Source organism: Calidris pugnax, unplaced genomic scaffold (genome assembly GCF_001431845.1).
Source record: "Calidris pugnax isolate Ruff unplaced genomic scaffold, ASM143184v1 scaffold28, whole genome shotgun sequence".
Classification (NCBI taxonomy): domain Eukaryota; kingdom Metazoa; phylum Chordata; class Aves; order Charadriiformes; family Scolopacidae; genus Calidris; species Calidris pugnax.
In genome coordinates, this window is record NW_015090842.1 from 4964080 (window position 1) to 4987705 (window position 23626).

The following is a 23626-nucleotide window of genomic DNA, read 5'->3' on the forward strand; positions in this document are numbered from 1 at the left end:
GCTAAACCCTGACAAAACCCCTGATAGTTCATCAAAACGGTCCCTGAGTGCCGGATCCTGGGGGGTGGGAAATGGCAGGAGCTTGGGACCGTGAGGGTTTCCTGTTGTTCCCTGCTCAGCTGGGTGAAGGTCATTTCCTCTCCTCTCTCACGCAGAAGAAGCTGAACCCTCAGCCCTTGAAGATATGTCAGCAAGCTCCTAGAAACAACAGCCAGCCCTCCAAGAAGCCCTCTCCTGCATGGCCACACTGACCAGGGAAGATCACTCCCCAGAGAGAGGTGCTGCTCACTATACTTCCCTCTTTGGAGGTAAATAAGGTGATCCCAGGCTGCAGAGGGGAAAAAAGTGCCATGGACTATTACAAATCAGTCTTGCACTTGATTTCTTCTGCCTGCTGTAAAACCAACCAGGGCTGCAGAGCCAGGCTAGCATTCCTGCAGCGGAAGGAAGGGGCACGCTGCCAAAGCATTCAGGATAATCCACTAGCGGGTTGGGGTGTTTAAAAAAAAAAAAAAAAAAGCCCTCTTTTGTTGGCTCTTTAGAGAGTTTTTTTTATCTGCTGAGTTGGAGATGGGTGCCCAACTCCAGACATACATCAGTGTTTGCCCATCAGCTGCAATGTATTCTTGATCATCCCAGTCTGATAGATGGAAGTGTTACAGGATGGATTGCTGTGGGACACTTGCTAAATAAATAACAACAGTGATATACCAGAAGAACAAGCCAACCCCAGCAGAAACATAAAGTCTTCATACCTTAACAGGAATAAGGTTTTATGGAGAGGAACAAACTGATGCAAAATCTTCTAGAGAAAGCAAGCAAATGCAATGAAATTTGGAAGCTATTCGTTATTGATCATCTATGCAGCAGATCGTAATGAAACAGTGGGGTCAGGAAGATAATAAACCCTAATTATAGGAATTCTCAGATAATGCTTTGATAGCCAGTGCCATCCTCCAACTCCACCATTCTCCATCTGTGTCCTTTTCCTCCATGCCCCTCCTTTGGTTCTCCAACCCCGTTCTTTTTTGTTGTTGTTGTTGCAATTAAACATTGCAAGATCTATTTGAGAAATGTACAGATAATACAACACGTCTATGTAAAATGTCAATGCAAATTCTTTTCTGGTGTAAAGTCAGTGTAACTCCATCTCTGGTCTCAATACATTTTATTTACAAGAAAATGCATAAGCAGGAGACAAGTATCTATTGTTTGCACAGTTTCAAAAACATAAACTATAACATAAGGGGTAGTTTGTGCTCCCCCTTAAACTGCTGAGATTATGGGAAGTCTCTCCAGAAGGGAGAATGACTTGGAATAGGTGTCAGAAAGCAGAGATTCACAGGCACAGTTTCTTCATTTAAACTAACACAAAGTGAGAGGACAAAGAGGCTCCCCAAATTCTGCCCCTGTGGTTTAAATTTGAATATATGCTTTTAAAGCTGGTCAGGCAACCGAAATTAAGCCTCATATAATTAAATTCCAGTAATTTGTGCAGAAAGTAGTCCTGGGAAAGTTAGCAGGCTGAAAAAGTTATGGCAAAGCAGATATATTGAATTCTTTTGTGCCATTCCTCTGGCATCAGGAGTCCACAAAGAGGAAATTTAGGGTAAGTCAAGAGTTTTCAGTCTCGGGTGTGCAGACCCCAGAGGTCCATGGACTAAGCCAAACAGGCAGCTGGTTGGGTGGTGTGTGACCACCTGAAGATCTCTTCAAGCTTTCTGTACAGGACCGTCATACTGCCCCAAAGTCTCCATCCTCAAGAATGCTGCCTTCATCTTCTTAAATGCGTGTGGCATTGCTCTCTGTTCCTTACACCCACCAGCAGTCCTGGCTTACCTCCTGCTGCTGCAGAAACTTTTGGCCTCCTCAAGGTGCAGATTTATAAGCAGTGTGATCTCCTCTGCATCCAGGCGTCACCACTCCAGGTCTTCTGGGAGACTAAGGTTGGAAATTGGAAAAGGGATCACAAAAAGTGATAAAAGTAGAAGAAAAAAGGACAGCAGCAAGGAGGAACAGCTACAGAAGATGGGGCAGCTAATAAACCGAAAGGATAACGAATGAGGACAGGTCTTGGTGGAAGAAAGAGGAGCAGTGGTCACAAGTCTGTCATCATTTGACCCTCTCTATAGCACAAGCTCTACTCCAGGCTGGCATGGAAGCTCTGGGCAGTTCGACACCCTTCCTCTTGTAAAGCACCTGAAGGACTTTGTGGTGGTGTGGTTGACCCCTTGGATCACAGCCAGATGTCCCACCAAGCCCTGGCTTGCTTTTGGAGAGAGCACCCCACTGGGTCTCCTCTAGAAGGAATCTGTGTGTGCCAAAGCTGCTCTGCAGCTGGACTAGTGTCCAACAAATGGAGACAACCAAGGGATCAATGCAAACCACCCCACGCTCCAAACTGAGACACTAGTGTAGACACAGCTGAGGCATAACTAAAAGAAGCCAGACTATTGTCAGTCACCTTATAAATACACTAAATATACCTGGGAAAAAACTCTAGGGGATTTACAACACAAAACAAATGTTGAAAACGACCAGAAGCTTTTTGTAACACTCTGCTGTTTCACTTGGTCATACGGTACCTTCAACATTTCCACAAACTTCAGCTAACATCAGTCAGATATCTAGTTAACGAACAGTGAAACACACAGTTTGCCCAATGATGACTAAATTACGCAGGAGGAACTTCAATTGATAAGACAATGATTTATGGACCTATTGTTTTCTAGGTTCTCGTAAATAATCCTAATTGGTGTTAATCATCCACCCTCTGCTTTGTGTTATCACCAAGCAAAGTACACTTCCTAAAGTAGCTATTTAGGGGCATAATCCTTCTGAAAGGCAAGACAGCTATTGACTTCAACAGGATCTGGATTAAGGCGCTCAGGCAGAGGAAAGCGACTCTGGGATATGAGCAAAACACATCACGCTGTCTTCCCATGTCTGCATAGAAAAGTTTCTTTTCACTCTGCTCACGGCAAATTCAGTGAGTTACACTAATCCCTTCCACGTGGGCTTCTCGCAGTGACTCTTCAGTCTTTCTACTGGCTCAAAAACGCACCACACAGGATCTAAATTTGCTGATGTCAGTTTGCAGCTCCGGCCCGCGTCCCCTTGCAATGGGCCGATGGTGTCATATCTAAAAAAAAACTGCTTTGGAACAGCAGACACCTGCACCAGGACTTGGTCTCTTTTGGTCTCTGGTTCTATTGTTATCCCTGAAAAAGCACTTTGAGGACTTGGTCTCTTTTGGTCTCTGATTCTATTGTTATCCCTGAAAAAGCACTTTGATCTTTGGGTGCTTCGCCATTCATCACGCCATACCCTTGTCAGGGGGGAACCACAAGACCTCCTTGCTTGCTGGTTTTAGGTGTTAGGTTTGGTGGGTTCGGTTTTAGCATACAGATGAGCATGCTTGACCTTAACAGGTCTACACTTTAAATAACGTTCAGATAGCATTCTAGTGGGTACAGTCACACGCTGCTTGCTTACGGAAACTACAAGGAAACCAGACAGCTTTTCAGTTCGTGTATCAAAGAGAAAGAGATTTACACATAAAAGGGTGAATTATTTTGATTTGTAGTTTTCGAGCCACTACGCATTCTCCAACATAAATGCTCCCTTGTCTCTGGTTTCTGATAGTTCATATCAGGTTCAGTGGCCTAGATTTTCAAAAGTGGTAATTTTGGAGGCCAATATTTCTCAGTGCCAGCCCAACGTGGCTTAAAGAGACCAGATATTGCTAAGATACTGTGCATCTTTGGAAAATTGGGCCACTTTAGCATCTCGCAAACTAGACACCCCAAAATGACAGCGTGTAAAATCATCAGAAGTGGGTTTTCCAGAAGAATAAAGCTCTTTAGCTCTTTTCCCCATCACACTGTGGCTTCTGCTGTGCTGTTCACACCGGTCCTCACAGCATCATCCCCCCCACCACCATTAAAGGTCCCTGCAGAGTCAACATTACCAGTTCTTTTTGACAACCACTGAACATCCTACATAACCTATAAAAAGAGCTCATTTCCTTAGCTATTTCATCTTTTAAATAGCTATCAGAGAAAAGTCTCCTATGGCCTGAGTCTGGATAGCTAAAATCTAGCTATATGGTATTTGAGGGAGAGGAGGGGAGGAACCCTATCCCATTATCTGCATTATCCCGTTACCCTTGGATGTCTTCCATGTACTTGGAGGAGCAATGCCCCATTCTTGAGGCTTCACATTGCAGCCACTGCCTTTTTGGCAGAAGAAGGGTGGATGTGGCTCCCTTCAAAGTCAATCAATGTCACATCTTTAATCAATCTAGAAGGTCACCACTGTACTTCCATCAAAAAGAGTTGGGTACAATTCTCGCTGAGTCCTAAATGCTTATGGGGGACTCAGGTTGCAGTGGGTGTTGAAAAAAAGTCTTTTCTGGTCCTGACCTCAGCACATCTTCTCTTCCTAGGTCCTTTGTAAGAGTTTAAGATCAAATAAGAATTATACCCAGCTCTCTGACATACAATGATGCAGAAGTATGTATAATGAAACCCCAAATTACACAAAACTGACTTAGTTTTGTGTTTCATTACGGCTTTGAAGACATCCAGTTTTGCTGAAGGGTTCAGAAAGCTCAAGGAGCTTTTGTGTGAAGGCAGGTCACATTTTGAGCAAGCTTACAAAGATTTTGAGTTTCACATCATACTCATTACAGAATTTTATTGTTCAGCTGGGATGTCTGTTAGTGGTCGCAGAACAGAGATCTACTGCTTTTCAAGGAACCGTGGAGGGAGGACCTGAGCAAGGCATGTGTGAAAACCATTCAAACTGGAAGTCAGGACCCCTCACATAAACAAACCTATCAATACAAAACGCTGAATCTGTTAAGCCAGAAAATTCTTCCTCCCCCCTCAAAATTGGAGTCATTTCATTACCACTTTGTCACAAGTGGAGCGGGTTCCAAAGCCCACTGAAGTCAAGGGTAGAATTTCCATTGATTTCCAAGGAGTCTGGATCAGATCCTAGATCACATTGTCACACTGCAGCAAAACCCAGCCGTGTTGCAGTGTACCCACCTGCTCTCCAAAGCCTCGGCTCCAGCCCTTCAAATTCACCGCAGGTACAATCTAGGTTATTCCAGCATTTGTTTGGTGCAATGCTAAATAAATACTGTTTTATCGAAATCAGCAATGCTGAATACCGCCCCTCACTCACTAGTAAATTAGGCCAACTAATGAACACTTTTTCTTAAGAGGATTTGTCTGCTTAAATCAAAACCAAGTGTCAAAAATCCTTATTCTATCAATCAGACCAGTGCCCTCCTGCACCAGCTGTAGACTAGGGCTGGATAAAGACATACGGAAAAAAGTGAATGAGGACCTCACAATATTTTTTAATGAGGTACTTAGGCTTCTTTTACAACTGAGAACAATTCAGCATAATCTAGTTAGGTAAGGGATCAGCAGCTTCTGTGTACACAAGAAAGAAAGAAGGGAAGAAGGAAAGAAAAAAGGAAGGCAGGCAAGAAGGAAGGAAGGAAGAAAGGAGGGGAGGAAGACCCTGTGTTTCATTTGCTAATATTTCATGTTGACAAGTCAGAAAAACATGAAAACCTTCTTTAACCTCTTGCCTCCTCTTGACAAAATCATCCACCTACAAATTAAAATAATCTCCAGACATTACCTGAATTACTTTCTTGGGCAGTTTCGTAATGTAAATTGTTGTGTACACTAAGAAATTACTTTAAAAATAAGACACGGAGATTTTTTTTTTCCCTCTGCAAATCAAAACAGAAGTCTACATCTGAGAGGAATTTCTGGGAAGAACAAACAATCCTCTGGAGCTGGTACTGGAGTAGGTGCCCTAAACAAACCTACAGAAGGAGCATAATGAGGCAATGATTTATTGTGTGCTATGCAACTCTCAGTGCTGTGCAGCGTGTTGTTAAGAACCAGCAAAAGGGAGAGGCAGTAATCATACAGCCTCCTCCTCCTCATGCCTTTCTGGATATTACCTGCTCTGGATATGACTGCGTGACACTGAAACAGGGCTGCAGCCACCCTGAGCTGCAGAATTGGCAAATCATATTTGTGCTGCAACATTTCATCTCATACTTAATGCTGTACCATCTCCCCCACTGCCTCAAAAAAAAAATTAAAAAGAAAAATTAAAATCTATGTTTAATTCTCTGAAGCTTTGCACAAATACAAAATGTCATTTGTGTTAGACATGTTATGGCTCTATTTACACAAAAAATATATTCAGGAATGTTTCCATCAGTAGATGGAAAGTCTTCCACGGTAAAACTCCCCTTGGTTTTAAAAGGGACAGCATTTCACCTATTCCATTTTAAATGCATTAGGGACTAACTACAGATCGCAAATTCTGCACACATGAAAATATTTGCAAGAAAATCTTGGTCCTAAAGAATTACAATCAATCAAATGAGGAGCAGAAGCACACAACGTAACTAGTATTGCACCAATCAATACAGATCAACATGAGTCTGATCCTAACTGGCTTGTATTTGCAATTAGCTGTGCTGTTTTTTGCAATTTAAAATGCATTTGGGTTCTTGTAATGACTGGTGGATTGCTCGCAGTTCTGACCAAGTTCCTCCCAATTTCTTCAATTTAAGAACAACAAAAAAAATTTCTCTGCAACTAAGAATTCGTCTTCAAATGGTTTTGGTGAGTTATTGATAATAAATAAACATGAAAAAAATAACCTGCAGACTACTCATGCTCAACTTCCCTCTTCTCCTCCCCCTCCGTCCCCCCCGCCTCAAAAGGCTAAATCAGTGAAATAAATTAATTGCTATGAATTATTCAGCTCTACCTGTGGCAATGAAAAATAGCAAGAGCATTAGGTTTCTTCTTTGTGTACTAAGCCTCTAATTTATAGAGAATGCATATTAATAAAACACAGAATATTCATCAATATTCAAGTCACTGGCAGCCTGGCTATTTAATCTAAAATTACCAGCCAGCTCAAAACTCTAACTAGTTAATCATGCAATCTAAGCCATTCTGATATTGATGGTTAACACTAATTGCCCAACTGCCATTTATAAAATCCTCTCCTACATCTTTCCTTTGCCTAACAGGGAACCCTTTGACACCCTTAACTTTACGGACAAGCTGGAGAAGGCCAGCACATCTGGGCTTTAGCCCAAAATATTTGTTTGCTTGTTTCCTGTGAAAAAGACGTTGTCTCCCGTTGTGTTTTTGCATTTTGAACATTATCAGTAAAAAATATTGTTCATTATGAAGATCTTTAATAATTTTCCCTATTTCTGGTGGCGTTCTGTTCTGCAAGTGGGGAGAAGAACTATCTGGTTTTCATTCCACTCTGTAGAATATGTTGTCCTTTACAACGGAAGTAAAGGTTCAGATCAGGAAGACCAAAAACAATGATCAGTCTCAGCTGCCAACCATGAACTGCCTAGAAAGTCACCAACCGTGGATTTCCTCCCCCAAACCTGACTTCACCCTCCCAAAAGGATGGCTGGCACCAAGCAGTGATACCTTCACACATCACCAACTTTTGCTCATGACTTGCTCTGCACACCTCGAGGTACAAAGGAGAACTTGAGGAACATTTTCATGTGATGCAACTTGGCCAAAATTTAGGCTCAAACTCTCCAAGTTTATCATGCCAGTAAAAGATGCTGCTGAAAGAGACGTCAGGGACAGCCTCCTAAAGCCATGCACCCTAATGCCAAACCTGGGCCCATCTTGATATTTATCACCTATGATTTTCCTTCATTCTTCTGCCTTTCTCTTTTTATTGACTTGATCAGACTAAAGCAAACAAAAAAACAACCAAACGGAAACCTTCCAGTTGTTCTAACCAAAATGTTAAGATCCTGGAAGTTAACTGTAAATCAGCAAATCTGCAAGGAACTCACTGTCCTCACTGGAGCAGAAACTTCAAACTACAGAGAGAGAGAGTGTGTGTCATGGAAATGCTACTGCATATTAAAAAAAAAGAATCCTTAAAACCAACATTATCAATCAGTTCCAAAGTATTTTATCCTTGTTTCATTTAAGCTGAAACTTAAGAGCCAAAGGAAGATTTTGCAAAAATATTTTTGCAAGTAAAGAACGTCCCTTTCTCTTTATATAGATGTTCTCTGGAGCAGAGGGAGAAGTTTTGTGAATTTTATAATTGCGTCCCTCTGGAATTCAGGAACAATCAGTTCCCTTACAACTCAGTAATTGTGTCTACCCATGATTTGAGGGCGGCTGGTTAGCGATGGGTGGTCAGATAAGGCACGTGGTATTGCTTCTACTCCCCGATTGCTCCGGCGCAGAAGCCCCCTCCTGGCCTTGAGACTTATGTAAGGGACCCCATCCATCCCAGCCATGTCAATAAGAACTTGAACCTCAGTGTTTGCAGAAAGCAAACACCAAGAGCGCAATAGCAGAGGCTACCCCAATTCATTTCAAAATTCCAGTAAATATTTGTGAACGATGTTTTGTAGCATTCGTACAGGTCCCACCGGCGACTAAACTCAGCTTCAAAACACACTGAGGCTCTCAGTGAGTTCTGAGCTGCCGAGAGGTAACAACATGCTGACAGCAAGGAGAAAATGATGACTGCAGAGTGAAACACCGCCTCGGAACAAGCAAAGACTAAATAAACTCTCAGCATGCCTCGGTAATTCTTTGTGGCATAAAAAGCGGCTTGGGCCCTGCCTGAGCTGGGCTTTTACCTAAGTTAGAAAACCATGTTTAAATTAAATTTAAAGACCATTCTTCTTAAAAGCACTTCTACAATGCTTTGGCTGGACAGTGTGTTTTTCTAACCAATGTTTACATAGTTTGACCCATTTTCACTTCGCTGCTTTAACTGAAACTATTAATTAAGCTATTTAAAAATTAAATGGAGTATATGCCTCCTTTGGACTGGATCTCAGGCTTCATTTAATTGTTGGTTCTTGTGCTGAGTTTGGCTGTGAGGGTGTGTGAATCTGTCTCCATTTGGAAATGAACCCAAAATTACAAATATATTTCATACAGGCTACAAGATTGAGTAAAATGCTGAAGACATGCCCTGCTTTAATTGTTTTAATTGTTTGGAATAAATCCCCATGATATTAAAAATTACTTCTGCAATAAACGTGGTGACAGGAGCCCAGTGTAACTCACTGTCAAAAGCGGTGTGCATCTTTAAATGGCTCAGCTGGTGTTAGAGGCATAAAACAAAGTTTGATTTTGTGAGCATGAAAACATTCACACATCGCATTTCTTGTGATTTATATACCATAATCATGCTGGATTTTCAAGTGGAAAGGGTGCCTAGAAATTACTGAAAAAGGGTCATCTCTATTTTTCTATTTGCAAATATTATAATACAAGGCTTTCTATCGTGGAACAGCCCAATGTGCATACTGAAGTCTGATTTAGATTTTCCTGTTGAATGGCTTTTCTGTATAGAAATCTCATGAAGACACACTGATCCTTTAAACTTCAGTGTTGATGCTGAAATTATGCTGTGTGTCAAAATTACATCAAACAACTGCACTTATTTCCACCAGAAAAATTTGATTATTTCACTCTCATTTACATTACATCTTTTCCCCACTATAATGCTGACTTGGAAATTCCCTTAGGTCTGGACACCTCCAAGTAGACTTTTTCAGTAGAAAGAAAGCTTTCATTATATTTCTATTTTTTTTTTCTCCTTGATTTGAATGTTATAATTGGATTGGAGAGATATTTACTGCGAATTTCATGTTTTGCCAGGTTCCACGAGCGGCATCTTTAATTTCTCTCTTTTCAATGAACCTTTTGACTTGATAAAAGTGGCTTTAAGGTATTTTTACAAAAGAGGCCAACAGAGCCAGTTCATTTTAAACCCCTGTCTTTAAAGTATCTCATTTCCTTATTATTTCTTAATAGAGGCACTATCCTGCAATGTCATAAAGAATGCCGCAGTTGACTTCAGTGGGATCAGGATCACTCCCTACTGTAATTAGTTCTATATTTCAAAATATTAGAGGTCATTTTTTTCTTTTTTTTTTTCTTTTTTTTTTTTCCATCTGAGAAAAGAAAACATTTGGGGAAAAAAAAAAAAGACTTTCAAGGGTGGCTGTTGGTAGAATACTAAAAATAAGTTGCACGCATTCCAGTTGCTACAATTTATGCCTCTAATGAAATTTTCCTCTTCTCATTTACTGCAAATTTTTAATGTGAGCTTTTACAGCCATTGATTCAGTATCTTTAATCTTCCGCCAATATTAGATAGAAATGGAATAACTAGGGAAAATCCATCTGGTTATAAAGCACACTGTCTATAAAGTTGTTCAGTTCATCCAAAACTACTTTTTTTTTTCCCCAGTGGGTCGGATAGGATAAAATTATAATATTTTGAAATACTGTTAATACTATTCAGAGATTAATACACTTGTAATTAATAATAAGTTTAAAATATTATGACGCCTCCGGAGAAATCAAAGGATCCAATGTCAATCACCCTGACTACCAGGGATGGGCTAGATCCCACAGCGCCAGGTTCTGATGCTCTTAATTACGTTCTGTAGCAAAACCGACTCTCAGAGCCCAGTAGGTGAAATTCAGCCCCAGCCCAAACCAGGGCGGGAGCACATCATTCCCAGCTACTCATTGAGATGGGATCTGTCAGGGTTTGCATGAGCAAAGGTCTGGGAGCCGGTCTCACAGGGAGAAAACAGCCGAGCTCCCACACCCCGGGTCGTGGCCTCTCCGTCCTTCCCTTTGCCCAGGGCTCGCCGCAGGCTCCGCGCTCGCCCGTTTGCAGAGGGTTGTGCCGGTTCACCAGGAGATGCTGGGCTCCCTCCCCTGCCTCCAGCTCCTCTTCCCAGCCCCGTAACCACTCCGGAGCAGACACCCTTTTGTCCACACGGTCTATTTATAAAACCTCACTTCCAAAAACGTGTTTTGGCCGGCGTGGGTCAGCTTCACAACACCAATTAGGGCAGCCAAGCTGCATGGCAGGAAGGTGCAGCACCCGAAAGAAATGGTCCAGGGCCAGTAACAACTTGACCCTGAGCAGCTATAGGCAGAGCAGCACGTCTGACCATGCTGTCCGAGCAGGGGAAAAACACACGCTTTTCCCTCATGATCATCGTGTCAATGCTAAAAATACAAAGTGCTTCGACCCTGCAAAGAGCTTGACCATACCCGGTGGACACGGTCCCCTTTAAAATCCATCAGTCTACAATGCAGAATGAAACCCCGCACCCACTGAAGTGAATGGAAAAACTCTCCTGCCCTGCGGGGTGCCAGGAGTTCCTTCCCAGGGCAGGAAAGTTAAGGACATGTGCAAGACGTTGGCAGGACAAGGAACCTATTTTTGGAGGCTGTCTATGCTAGGTATTCCTACCGATCCTGTTAACACTGTACCAGAACACATGTGAGTCATTCATACATTTACTAATCATGAACCGAAAAAGGAAGATTGCCCACATTCCCAGGACGAGGAAGAGGAGGGGGTCTGTCTGCCCTGGGGCTGGTCCCACACACGGGGTCTGGTGGGGACATGGGTACCCCAGGCATCCTGCAGCGGCTGGGCTCAGGGATGCAGACTCTCTGGGGGAGCAGCAGGACAAGGGACACCAGCTCTGCTAGGACTACTCTGGGGGCAGCTACATGAACCACTGCAGCAGAAGTTACCAGGGTAAATACCCAGAAGACTCTTTTGGTCTCCCCACAAGATACCCAGCTTCCCATCCCTCCAGCACCTCCTCCTCGGCGCTCACCAATAACACACAACAGCACAGCCCGGCTCCTGCACTACCAGCAAAAACCTCTCCACCTCCCTCGCATCGGAGCCATCTTCTGCACCTTTTACATGTCCACGTGCCTACATTTCCTGCACCCTCTGCACGTGCAGTAACAGATGAGCCCCCGCCAAACACCTGCCTGGGCTTCTGCAGCCACCACGCATGGACAGGCACTGGCACATCCTTGTGGGAAAGCAGCATGTGTCCCTGCAGCACACTGCTGCTGAGACCCGAGTTGTGTGCTTCCCACCCCGCTTACCTCTTATCACACACAATTCCATGACCAGGATACAGAAGAAGATCCCGCCAGGAAAAGATTGGTTAGTTCACACACTTACAGGGTTTTATCCAGCAGCCTCCTGGGCAAAAAGCTCACTGCTGCTTCTTAGGATGGATTAAATCGTTTCCTCTGTGCTGGCCAGCGTGGACTGGAGCAGAAGCAGCCTGCATGGCCACGGACACGACTGCATAGAATCACAGAATGGTTTGGGTTGGAAGGGACCTTAAAGATCATCTAGTTCCAACCCCCCTGCCCTGGGCAGGGACACCTCCCACCAGACCAGGTTGCTCAAAGCCCTACCCAACCCAGCCTTGAACACCTTCAAGGATGGAGCAGCCACAACTTCCCTGGACAACCTGTTCCAGCAGCCACAACTTCCCTGGACAGCCTGTTCCAGAACCCTCCAGTTCTTACCCTCACAGTAAAAAATTTCTTTCTAGTATCTATCTAAATCTCTCCTCTTCCAATTTAAAATGGTTGCCCCTTGTCCTTTCACTACACTTCCTGACAAGATTATTGAGTTCCAACCCCCCTGCCCTGGGCAGGGACACCTCCTACCAGAGCAGGTTGCTCAAAACCCCATCTGGTCTGGCCTTGAACACTGCCAGGGATGGGGCCTCCAAAACTTCTCTGGACAACCTGTTCCAGTGCCTCACCACCCTCACAGGAAAGAATTTCTTCCTAATCTCTAATCTAAATCTCCCCTCTTTCAGTTTAAAACTGTTACCCTTTGTATTATGGCTACACCCCCTGATAAAGCGTCCCTCTCTTACCTCTCCTGTGGCTCCTCTTTCAGTACTGGAAGGCCACTATAGGGTCTTTCCGGAACCTTCTCTCCTGCAGGCTGAATGCTCCCAGCCTTGGCACACAAAAGCCTTGGCACCCTCAGCACCCGGGCCGGGCAGAGCGGAGACTGAGGGGCTACACGCACGTGTGCCTTTTCTCCTCCATCTCACCTATATCTGGCACAGGGAAGGAGTGTGATCTCACGACAGTGTGAGAAAAAGCCTCTATTTTTTCTGTCTGGAGGGGCGTTGCGTGCAGCAAAAAGCCCCTCGGCCTGCGCGTGTGCTCGGAGGAGATGTCGTGTGGGGTGCTGACAGATGAGCCCCCACGGGTGCCCCCGGGATGGGGATGGTTACCCCCCGTTGTGTGGGGTGCTGACAGATGAGCCCTCATGGGTGCCCCCGGGATGGGGATGGTTACCCCCAGAGGGCAGCCAGCAGAAGGAGCCATGCCTCCACATCCACCCCTCAAGGCCAAGTCCAGCACCCTAACACTGCCGTGAGGGGTGGGTGCCGAATTTTGGTGGGTCAGAGGTGTGGGCACAGGCTCCCCCCTGCTGACTGGGCCGCGCTGCGGGGCCCGGCGGCGGCGGGGGCACTTCTGTCAGCGCTCTGCGGAAACAAGTTAATTGACACACGCTAACACGCTGTTAAACATAACACGGTCGTGTTTAAAAATATGCTAGCTAGTCAGATCAAATGCATTTTTAAACATGCCTGGGTCTTTTTTTTTTTTTTCTCCCCTCAAAAAGGAAGAGGTTTTGGTTAACATGTGCTAGTAAAAACATTTTTGAACACGGTAGAGACGCAGGAGATGTGAAAGCCGTGGCCAATGTCCTTTGGCCAAGTACAGTCTGCAGGGAAAGTTGCCTTAAAAAACAGGTTTTCCCTGATAATGTTAATTTGTTTACACTGTCCAGTTCAGAGGATTTCAACATGAACACACAGCAAAATGTTTCTGTGCAGCATAATACCTGTGTAATCCATCCACAATGTTTATAAATTTGGCCCTAAGGCACTACCGCAATAAACACCATCATCATGTAACACGATAATAACAACTCCCCAAAAGCACTACAACCCTTCCTGTCAATACAGGACTTTAACGTGTCTTTAATGACACGTTAAAACCGAGAGCAGAATTAAAACCAAAATGTAGTTTTGTGTCTTTAGTGCTAGCTGCAATATACATCCAGGGAGAGGACTGGACTTTAACGTGTCTTTAATGACACGTTAAAACCGAGAGCAGAATTAAAACCAAAATGTAGTTTTGTGTCTTTAGTGCTAGCTGCAATATACATCCAGGGAGAGGACTGCTCCCTTCGGCCAAAAGAAAGCCAGTTTCTGACTCTGTCCCACATTGCTTTTCTTTCTCTAAAGTCCCACTGCTGGAAAACACATAAACCTTTCCTCTTTGCATGTTCTTCTGCTGCTGGCTGGTCCTCCAGGTCAGCTCAGCTTAAGGATTCACCTACAATAGCACTTTACTTTTAGTTTGAAGCCAGGATCCTCAACGGTAACAATCACTTCCACCGAAGCTGATGGCCCCATCGCATCAGTCCGATTTTGGCTGGTGGACAAAATAGCAAGTGCAAGAGAACACCAAGAGACAAAAGACTTTGCTTCCATGCAAACGTAACGTAGGACAGCAAATGGAAAATGGCATAGCAAAATCTAGGTCAGTGAAAAGCTTACTTGTAAGAAGAGACAATAAGCAGAATTGCCTCTAAATATAACAAATACTTACTCAGGTTTTTACCGAAAGCATTGAGGGTTCTTTAAATAATATTGCCAGGGCCTGATTTGTAAATCCGCATGCCCAAATATCACGGTGCAAAATGAAGTTGAGACTCAAAAATGAAACCATACATCAAATGCCTGGCAATGAACGTACACGAATGCACGCCATGATTGCCCTTCCTCTGTGCCCGGGTCAGCTGTAACTGCCCAGTTGCACGAGGGAGTTTAAATCAGTTTTTGGGGATGAAGTGCAGAACTGAGACCCATCACTGCACTGAAAGCACAGGGCCATGGACACTGCGCACCAGTACTGCTAAGAGCTGGAATTTCTGTTAGAATAAGTGAGGCTCCTTGAGGCTTATGGAAGATAAATTAAGACGAAGATGACTGTGGAGAAGAAAGGAACCTGAGGGACACTTCAGAGCAAGCCTGTTGCCACCGAGCTGCCTGGGTCAGGGGCTCCCCAGTTCCAAGCACTGCTGCCAGATGCTACAGCAACCTCTGAGCTCGGGATACCTGTCCCAGGGCTTGTCCCCAGGGTGACGGGCACATCATCATCTCAGAGGTCTCAGAGGCCAAGATGTGTGGCAACCCGATGCCATGCCCTCATATACCCACGAGACGTGGAAGGTGAAGGAAGGCTGAGGCTGGAGCTTAGAGCTGGTAGAACATGTTCTCTCAGCAGTAACTGCTACTGGGAGGAGACAGGAGAAAAAAAAGAAAGGAAAAAGCCCAGGTTGAACATTTATTCCAGGCTCCTGCCCTTTCCACACTGTGCATAAGAGGAGGTCAGGGGGCTGCCCTGACCGCCCCTGCCCCAGGGCAAATGCTCCTGGTGAGAGGATCTGGTGAAAATCTGTAAGGTCCTCTGGCCATGCTCTTGCCCAGGGGAGATGATACGATCAGATTTTAAAAAAGAAGAGCAAGTGAGAGAAAAGCCTGCTAGCTTATGAACTTCCTTGATCCGAAGCTCCACAAATTCTTTCCATGGTTTTGGTACAGCACCTTATGTGCAGGGTGGAAGGGGAAGCTATAGAGTGTTGAATTACAGAGGGGAAAAACATCTCAAATTCCTTTCTATTTATACTCACAACTTTTCCAAATCATTATACACAAATCCCCTAGCCTCAGCTGAACTGCTCATGGGTTACAGGGCCAAGAAAGAGGTGGAGCCTTCATAGCTTGCGTTAAGCCTTTCAGAAACTTGGAGAAAGTTCCCAAAAAATGAAAGTAATGAAAATTACCATGCCAGGCAGAGAAGATTTAACCTCTACAGTGCCCCACAAGCACAGAATTAATATACAAGACAGTAGGAGGTTGCTTTCATAACAGGGAGCATACGTTGCTTAGTTGTGAGAAGTTTTCTGGGACTACCTTCATTGTTAAGCTGAGGCTGACACCGGGTACAGAGAGACAGAAATTTGACAAAAGCATTGAGAGTTTGGGGGTATTTGAGAAAAAAATCTATTCTGGTAGTCCAGACACTAGGCTGGGACTTGTTAAGTTGTGAACTTGTTAAATTCCTACTCCACCAACGGCTTCCTGTATGACAAGAAACCAAAGCCTATTTCTGCTGGTACAATTTCTCCTTGACTTTAAGAGACACAGCGGCCTTCATGTTTCAGCTCCTCAGCCGTAAAACGGTTCGATGGCTTCTTCCCCTCCTGCCACACGAGCTCCACTGAACACCCTTGCAATAGATCAGTCCCCCACCAAGCACAGAGGGACTTCCAATTTAGTGGACAGGTCCAGGTACAAGTCTTGAGAGATGCAGCCTTGCATGGTGCTTCTGCACCTCCTCATATAAGTCTGCACTCAGGATGGCTTAAAACCTTATGTCACTCATTTTTTAAAATTCCTTTTACCTCTATTATAACAAGTAAGGTGGAGGGCTTTCAGATTTTATTTTCCTTGTCATTATTTACAGTGTTTCCTGATTTTGCCTGTTTTGTTCATTGTTTTTAGCCAAAACAGTGGATTAATTTAGGAAAACCCATTTTTACTTCTGTTTCTGGTCTATTTTCACTTCATGGCTTTCAAGTTTTAGCCAAGTGCTCTTATTTTTGGATTTCCAACACTGAACAGGGCAATACAGACATTAAAGTAAGAAATATGCTAATTGGACTTTATAATAATTGTAGAAGTTATGAGAACTCTCTAATCACATGAGACTTGGAGGCTCCCATCTCTACCCTAATTAAAAATCTCAGTCCTATACGATTTAGCATGAGGCTCACCAATACGACTCATAAGTACGACGTGCAAGAATGAAGCACCCCATGGGCTCTTCCAGAGGGAGTCACGACACCTTACATCAGCAAATTTAAGGTCTTAAATCACAACCATGTATCTTGATTCTATAAGCAGGAGCCGGGCATCTCCACCAGCAGAAACAAGGACTCCAGGACTATCTAGGCTCCAAGGAGGACTCATGAGAGCCTCAAAAAGACTGAATGGAAACACCCCCACAGAGTGATCCAGAAGGGTGGTTTCTATCCTTATGCTTTTTGGGGGAATTGCTGGAGGGCAATGTATGTCCTACAGCCCAGACTCTTCCCAGACTATCCTCTGCCCCCAAAAATGGAAAAGAGGAGCATTGATGGCCAGGGAGTTGGCTGCTCTCCCACCTCGTCTGTGGAGGAGGGACGCACCTGGGCTCACAGCTTCTCTGCCATGCGCAAGTCACCGCTGGAGCCAGCGGGGTTCAATGACATGTGCAGCCACTGTACTCTGTTATGTTTATCCACACCCGAGTGCTTTTTAAATATGGACTGGTGAGTTACCCAAAAAGCACCTTAGCCAATACACTCTCGGATTTCCAACCGATAGCCCTTAAAAATAGAGCGATGGCTGTTTCGCCCCCGTTAAAGAAGTAACTATAACATTACTAGGGGCCTGGAGCCTTTTGTGCCAAGCCTCGACCTGCAGCAGTATTCCCCTGCTAGAAAAAAAAGCAGGCTGGAGTTGGTGACATAACACCAAATATACAGATGGGACCACACTATAATTAGCAAGGGAATGTCATTCCTGCCATCTTTGCTTCGTTTGTAACTGTGCCTGTAAGCTCTGGGGAATGGTGTGCATTTCACACAGTCTGCACAAGAACGAGGATTGCCAACTGTCCCAGTTCTGGTGGGATACCCTTGGTCCTCTGCTCTGGGGTTTGCGGAGATGCCAGCGGCACCGTGGGAGAGCCATGCCCCTCACCATGCCACCACCAGGACCCCCGGTCCTGGGGCAGAGGGGAGGGATTTCTCTGCACAGCAGCAACCACTCAGTTCCCTCCAAAATCCCATGTGCTCCATCCAAAAAGCCCACGGCTTCTTGACAAGCTCCTTCCTACGCATCCAAAACCATCCTTTTGCCTACCATCAAGCCTGGACCTACCATCAGAGGCCGGTAACTCTGTTCCCCTCCACATGCCTCTTGCTCCCAGGAGGGAGAGGATTTATTCAGCACAAATACAGGGATTTTCATTGGAGCTGTGCTTTTCAGCCTGTAACCACTATTTTTAAATCTCTCTATTGGTTCCAGTAAAACACCAAATCAATGCTTAAGGTTTTACTGCTTACTTTAAACGTGCTCAATAATATAAGTCCCGTTGTCTCTTAAACACTTTGTCATCCTCTGGAGGCACTTGGATGCAGAACTTAGTGTCGACTCTGCTCTGTCTATGGAATCAAGTGAATTTGTTCATTTTTTCACCAGGCTGCACAAACTGGTGAAACCAGCCAAGGGAACAAACAGACTGATAATGTAATATGTTCCTTGTCCTAACACGCAAAGTTCAAATCAGCTTACTCAAGGAGGCTAATTCATCCTATTGTGTCTAAAGGGACCTTGCCTCTGAAGGGCTCAAACATGTAAAGAACATTAAATTGCACAGATTTTTAACACTGGGGATTTTAAACAGAACAAACCCCTGTGATCATCTCATCAGTTCCTCCTTAATGACAAATAAGTAATTTCCCAGTGTACTTCTTGCGCGAACCCTAAATTTTGAGCTAAAGTGGAATATATTTTTCTAGCAAGCACTTTAGCATTGACAAAACAATTCAAATGATGGCGAACGCACCACATTCCTAGATAAGATTCTCCAAATTTTCATTCTCTTTGCCATTTGGAAAAAAAAATAATAATAAAAATCTCCACAAGTCCCCCCTCAGTGCCATCATATTAACTGTACAGGTGGGTAAACTGAGGCCCGGAGGAGTCAGGCCCTCCCTAAGGTTATACAATGATGAAGTGCATTTTCCCACTGGTATTTTCAGCCCATTTAAGCTCAGGCTGCTGCCAAAAGTGCCTTGTGTTGTGTGCTGCCTGTCCCTGCCTGCACCTTCCCACCACTCCTTGCACCCACCTGCACCCCCAGGAACCAAAAGCACCTACAGGGATGCAATATGTGGTACCCCCAAGCTCAGAGGTCCCAAACCTTGCCCAGGTGGTGATGGAGGGATAAGGCAGCTCCTGCTGCGAGCTCCAGCCAACCCCCAGGAGCCCCGAGACCTGGGGTCCACTTGCAGCTCCACCACTGAATTTTTGCAGATCTGTCGGGAAATCACTTATTTCCCCGGGATTTCCCCATAAATTTGACAGAGTGCCTTGAGATTCCCCAAGGAAAGGCACTGTTCAAGTACAAAGCTTAATTATGATTGTTATAATATAGTCATGCCACTAATTCCCACTAAGAACTGCAAATCGCTCCCATTCCACTCCTCCATCCCCCACACTTGTCAGTGCTGGTGGACAATTAATTCCCCAAAAAGAATACATTAAACACATGTGAAATCTTCTCTATTCACAGGACATCCACGAGCAGATTGCAGTTCCCCTCAAACATATTTGTGATTTGAATGCATCAAGTGATGTATTTCCATACATTTTTTTAACAGCTTGACAGAATTTATTCAAAATTCGAGTTGTGACTGGCCAAATAAATCTTGTGACATCCTTCCTTGCCTGCGATCAACCAAATTCTTCTAACATGTACAAATTTAAAATTCATTTTCCATAAAGCTTGCATAGTTGTCTTTAGAAATCATACTGGATTAGCTGCATTTTTTTTTTCCCTCTTTCCACCCCCTCCCTCCCCGCCCAGTTAAACTTAGTCTTTTCGAAATCCACAGGAAGCAATCTCAGGAGGAGCGTAGAAAGCTGAGGTGAGTTCATTGAAAACCTCAAATGAATTAAAATGCATTGAAAATACCTTGCATTTTTGCCCTGCAATACACACCAGGGCTGCCACAAGAAATGCATCAGCTTCCCTCAGCCGAGCTGAGCAGCAACAACTGCAACTTTCCACAAGCCTAGGGGTTAACAAACCCCAGGCCATAAGGGTTAAAGGATAAATTCAGCTCTATGGCCAGTGCTTAGGGGGCATCTGAAGGGCAGCTCAATATCCCACCTACAAAAATCAACCCCTCCATTGTCAGCTCTGCAACCAGAACAAGGAGCTCTGAGATCTATTCGTGTAATATTAGGCCTGAAAAAAATTAGGAGTTGTGATGAAATTAAAGACATCCAAATTTTTCGCCATTCTCTGCTGATAAAGGCTCTATTATTACCATTTACAAAGGGGAAACACAGCCAATTATAAGCTACTTCTGGCACATGCCAGGCCTTGAGTAGAAGATAAGCCAACACAGCAGAGCTTGCAGCTGGAAGCCCAGAAACCTGAAAACGAGCTGACTCATGGAAATATCCTCGTATAAAATATCGGATGGTTATTTTTCTCTGCCTCCTTTCTGCGTGTCTTAGAAATGATATATGAATTGCCTTATTTACTTTGTCCCATAAAACTTACATTTTTTTATTAATGTGCTGCCAGCTCCGGGAATGGTAGGTGTGGGAGCGGATGGAGGGAGGGGAGCAGGGAGAAGAGCTGCTTTTTTGGGGGGCACAGCAAGGGAAAGGTCCCCTGCCACACACCATGGGGCTTCGTCCTGCTCCCAGAAAACAAGCCAGCTCCTCATTCTGCCCTGATTTCATCAAAGTAAGGAGGCCGCCTGCACTGACATTACTCTGAGGAGAGTTAGTGCAAAACAAGGTTCACAGAATTTATGCTCCTGCCAGAAAACAAACTGTGACCAGAAGTAGTGATTTTCTCTGGTTATACCCTGTGATGCCCATCCCAAAGTCCAGCTCCAGCAGCAAACCTGATGCCCACCTCCCCTGCCCCTGCTCTTCCCCAGCAAACAGGGGATGTGGCTGCTCACAGGCTGCCATCCGCATGGATAAAAACTGAATTTACCTGGTCCCTGGCGTGGACACCAACGTGGAGCTTTGTCTCACACTCACTTCAATTCTTGGGAGGACTTTGTAACGTTTGAGATGTCCTTCCCCTATCAAACCCACCTGCAGGCACTCACACGCTGTTAGGAGAGGATTGGGTCCAGGTGGGTGGGAGGTGGGATGCTCTCTGCCTCATTTCCTTAGGAAACGAGGTTAAAAAACCCTGCCCTCCCCCCTGTTATGCTGCACTATTGAATTAAGGATGGCGAATGCTCATTATGAATACAATTAAAAGCAACAGCCTCATCTAACAATCTATTTTTATCTGCTCCTCACCTAGACGAGCAGCAGAAGGAATTAAAATCTGAAGGGAAGGGCCACAGTTGGGTTCAATTGGTGGAATTTTGCTCTCCACCGGCTCGAAGCATGTTGAAAAAGGTTTCAGTAAGACAACCTCCCTTAAAAAACCACTGTCCAAAAAAGACAGACACACTTTGAATTCTTTTTTTCCTGGGAAACCCATGTCTAACAACTCCAAGGGCACAGACTGGGAGTGTATTTCCATTTTACGAGGGAAGAAGGCATGAGCTCTGCAGCATTTCTTGCTCCAGCTGCCTCCGTGGCAGCAGGGTAGGTAATTAAACAGGACATCATGTAACAGATAAATGCAGGATAGTAAGTAGTCATTACTTGATATATAGCATATCATCTATTATTAGAGGCTAATAATTCTCTAACCTATTCATGTTAGTCTTTTGTCCATGGAGCTGGCCGTTTGGCACGCTCTAAATTTCTCAACATAAAATTTACTTGATGTTACAACTCGTATCTAATCCCGAATTTCTGTGCATTTCACTGCAGTATATCATGCAGCTAGGTAAAGCTCAACGCTAAATCCTTTGCAAACAGAAGAACGAGCCAACAAAACTCCATGTTTTCACTTTCCTGCCAGAAGAAAATGGTATATTGAATATTTTTCTCAGTTGTTATTTTAACATTTACTTCCACCTTCAGAATGCTGCAATTCTAGATGTTTAGCAGTACTTTACCCAGCACACAATAATGCAATTTTTGCCCGATATTTTTACTCTTGTTGAAATAACCTGTATTTTAAATACATTTAAATAAATTTTAAAAAATGCATTCTAAAGGGAACCAAAGGAAGTGCTATTGTGTTTAATCGCAAGGAGCAAAATCCTCAAGTCATGTAAATCATCGTTTCACAATCTGCTCCACAGTATCCTAAATTGGAAAGTGTATCATAGCAAACAGAGCTGAATTTATAAAGGATTCTTTACACGTTTAAAACATTCATGTAACTCGGAGTGTCAATCTCCATCAGCTGTCCTAGATCACGCCAAGAAATAAAAGCAGGATTTATTTATTAGGGACTTTATTTCTTTCCTTCTAACTACAGATAGTTACTTCTTTTTTCATTTTATTTTACTTTATTATTTTTTATTTTATTTTATTTCCAAAGCCCAGTCTAAAAAACTTAACTTGTGCTATAAAAGAAGCCAAGCCACTCGAAGTACCCAATTACAGCGTCTCCAGAAGGTTTAGAAGTCAGAACAGCACTGATAAAAAAAGCCACATGGGATGCAGCAATAATACGGCGCTCGCCTGCAGGATCTCTGCTGATGAGCCGCTATACAAGGGCTCCGCTGATAAGGCTTTACAGCCAGAAACTGTAGGAGCTGCACCAAAAAATGAAACCAGATCTCTGCTCCTGTCTTCTGCAAATTGTTTTCCACCGCAGCCGCTCTTCGGGGAGAAAGAGAACATTTGCCGTGGGTCATCAGAACCTTCCACTTTCGGGGAGTCCCTGGGAAAGGCGGGAGGGAGGACAAAGTCTGCGAAGGGCTGGGAGAGGTGGGAGCAGGGCTGGGGAGAGGAGCAAAGGGACCCTCCCGGCAGCCTCCCCCTCCACATCGCTGGGGAACACGGCAGGGCCCCGCTCCAGATTAAAAGGAGAGCCGAGCAGCCGAGTTGGGAACTGACACAGCCGGGGAAAACCCTCTCCTAGGGATTAGGGAGCATTTGGCATTCGAAGCGTGTGATGTATTTTTTATGTTGTTCGCCTTGTTTACATATCCTTCGTATAAAAGCAGGATTTTGTCCACCAAAGGCTACTAAAACCTACGTGCATTTTTGCAGCACTGTGCTGTTCGTTTTCCTCCGTCAGCAAGAATTGCATGTGGGCTCATTTGAATCCCATTCCCCATAGTGTCGCCCAGAACTGGCACCAGTCGCCCTCTCCTATAGAGGGATTCTGTATGCTGGGCTAGAGCCGCTACGCTCCACCCCAGAGACTGCTGCAGTTCGGCGCTGGGAGATTTGCTTTCAAGCATTTGGGGTCCTTTCCTTGTTTAAGAGAGGAAATAAACACAGTTTTGTTAGTACTAGAGCAGAAATATAAAGGTTCCCGTAACGAGAGGCTCAGCTCTGTCTCTCTTGGAAAGATGCTGCAGGGAAGGCTGAGCACACGCGAGCGAACAGCCCGGCCAGAGCACCCCGTGCTAATGTGATTACAAAAGGCTGATATCTAAAAAGGAAAAGCTTGCGCTGATATTACAGCGATAGGGAAGGAGGAAAAAGCCCTGCCAAGTTCCTTAAAAACACTTGACCCGCTTCTGTGTGAACCTCCAACCCCTCATTTTTTCCCTGAGCTCAGCAGCCACCACCCCACATCCCTCCCGGTCTCCGAGGACCTTTGGGAACTTTCTCCCTGTTGTATTTAGGAGACGGGAAATGTTTTCCTACGGCTCGGCTCAAATCTCTCTTAAACCAACTGAATTAAAAAAAAAAAAAAAAAAAAAAAAAAAAAAAAAAAAATTCATTTTT

The 23626-nt window shown here is 44.4% G+C and overlaps 1 protein-coding gene across 1 annotated transcript in view; it reads right to left on the reverse strand.

Moving 5' to 3' along the window:
• Positions 1–1153: 1153 nt before the first annotated feature.
• MAF (v-maf avian musculoaponeurotic fibrosarcoma oncogene homolog) overlaps positions 1154–23626 on the reverse strand; it is a 63140-nt gene continuing 40667 nt past the window's right edge. Inside the window, exon 4 of the mRNA XM_014942453.1 lies at positions 1154–1941. The gene's annotated coding sequence lies outside the window, so the exon portion shown is untranslated. The remainder of the gene's footprint in view (positions 1942–23626) is intronic.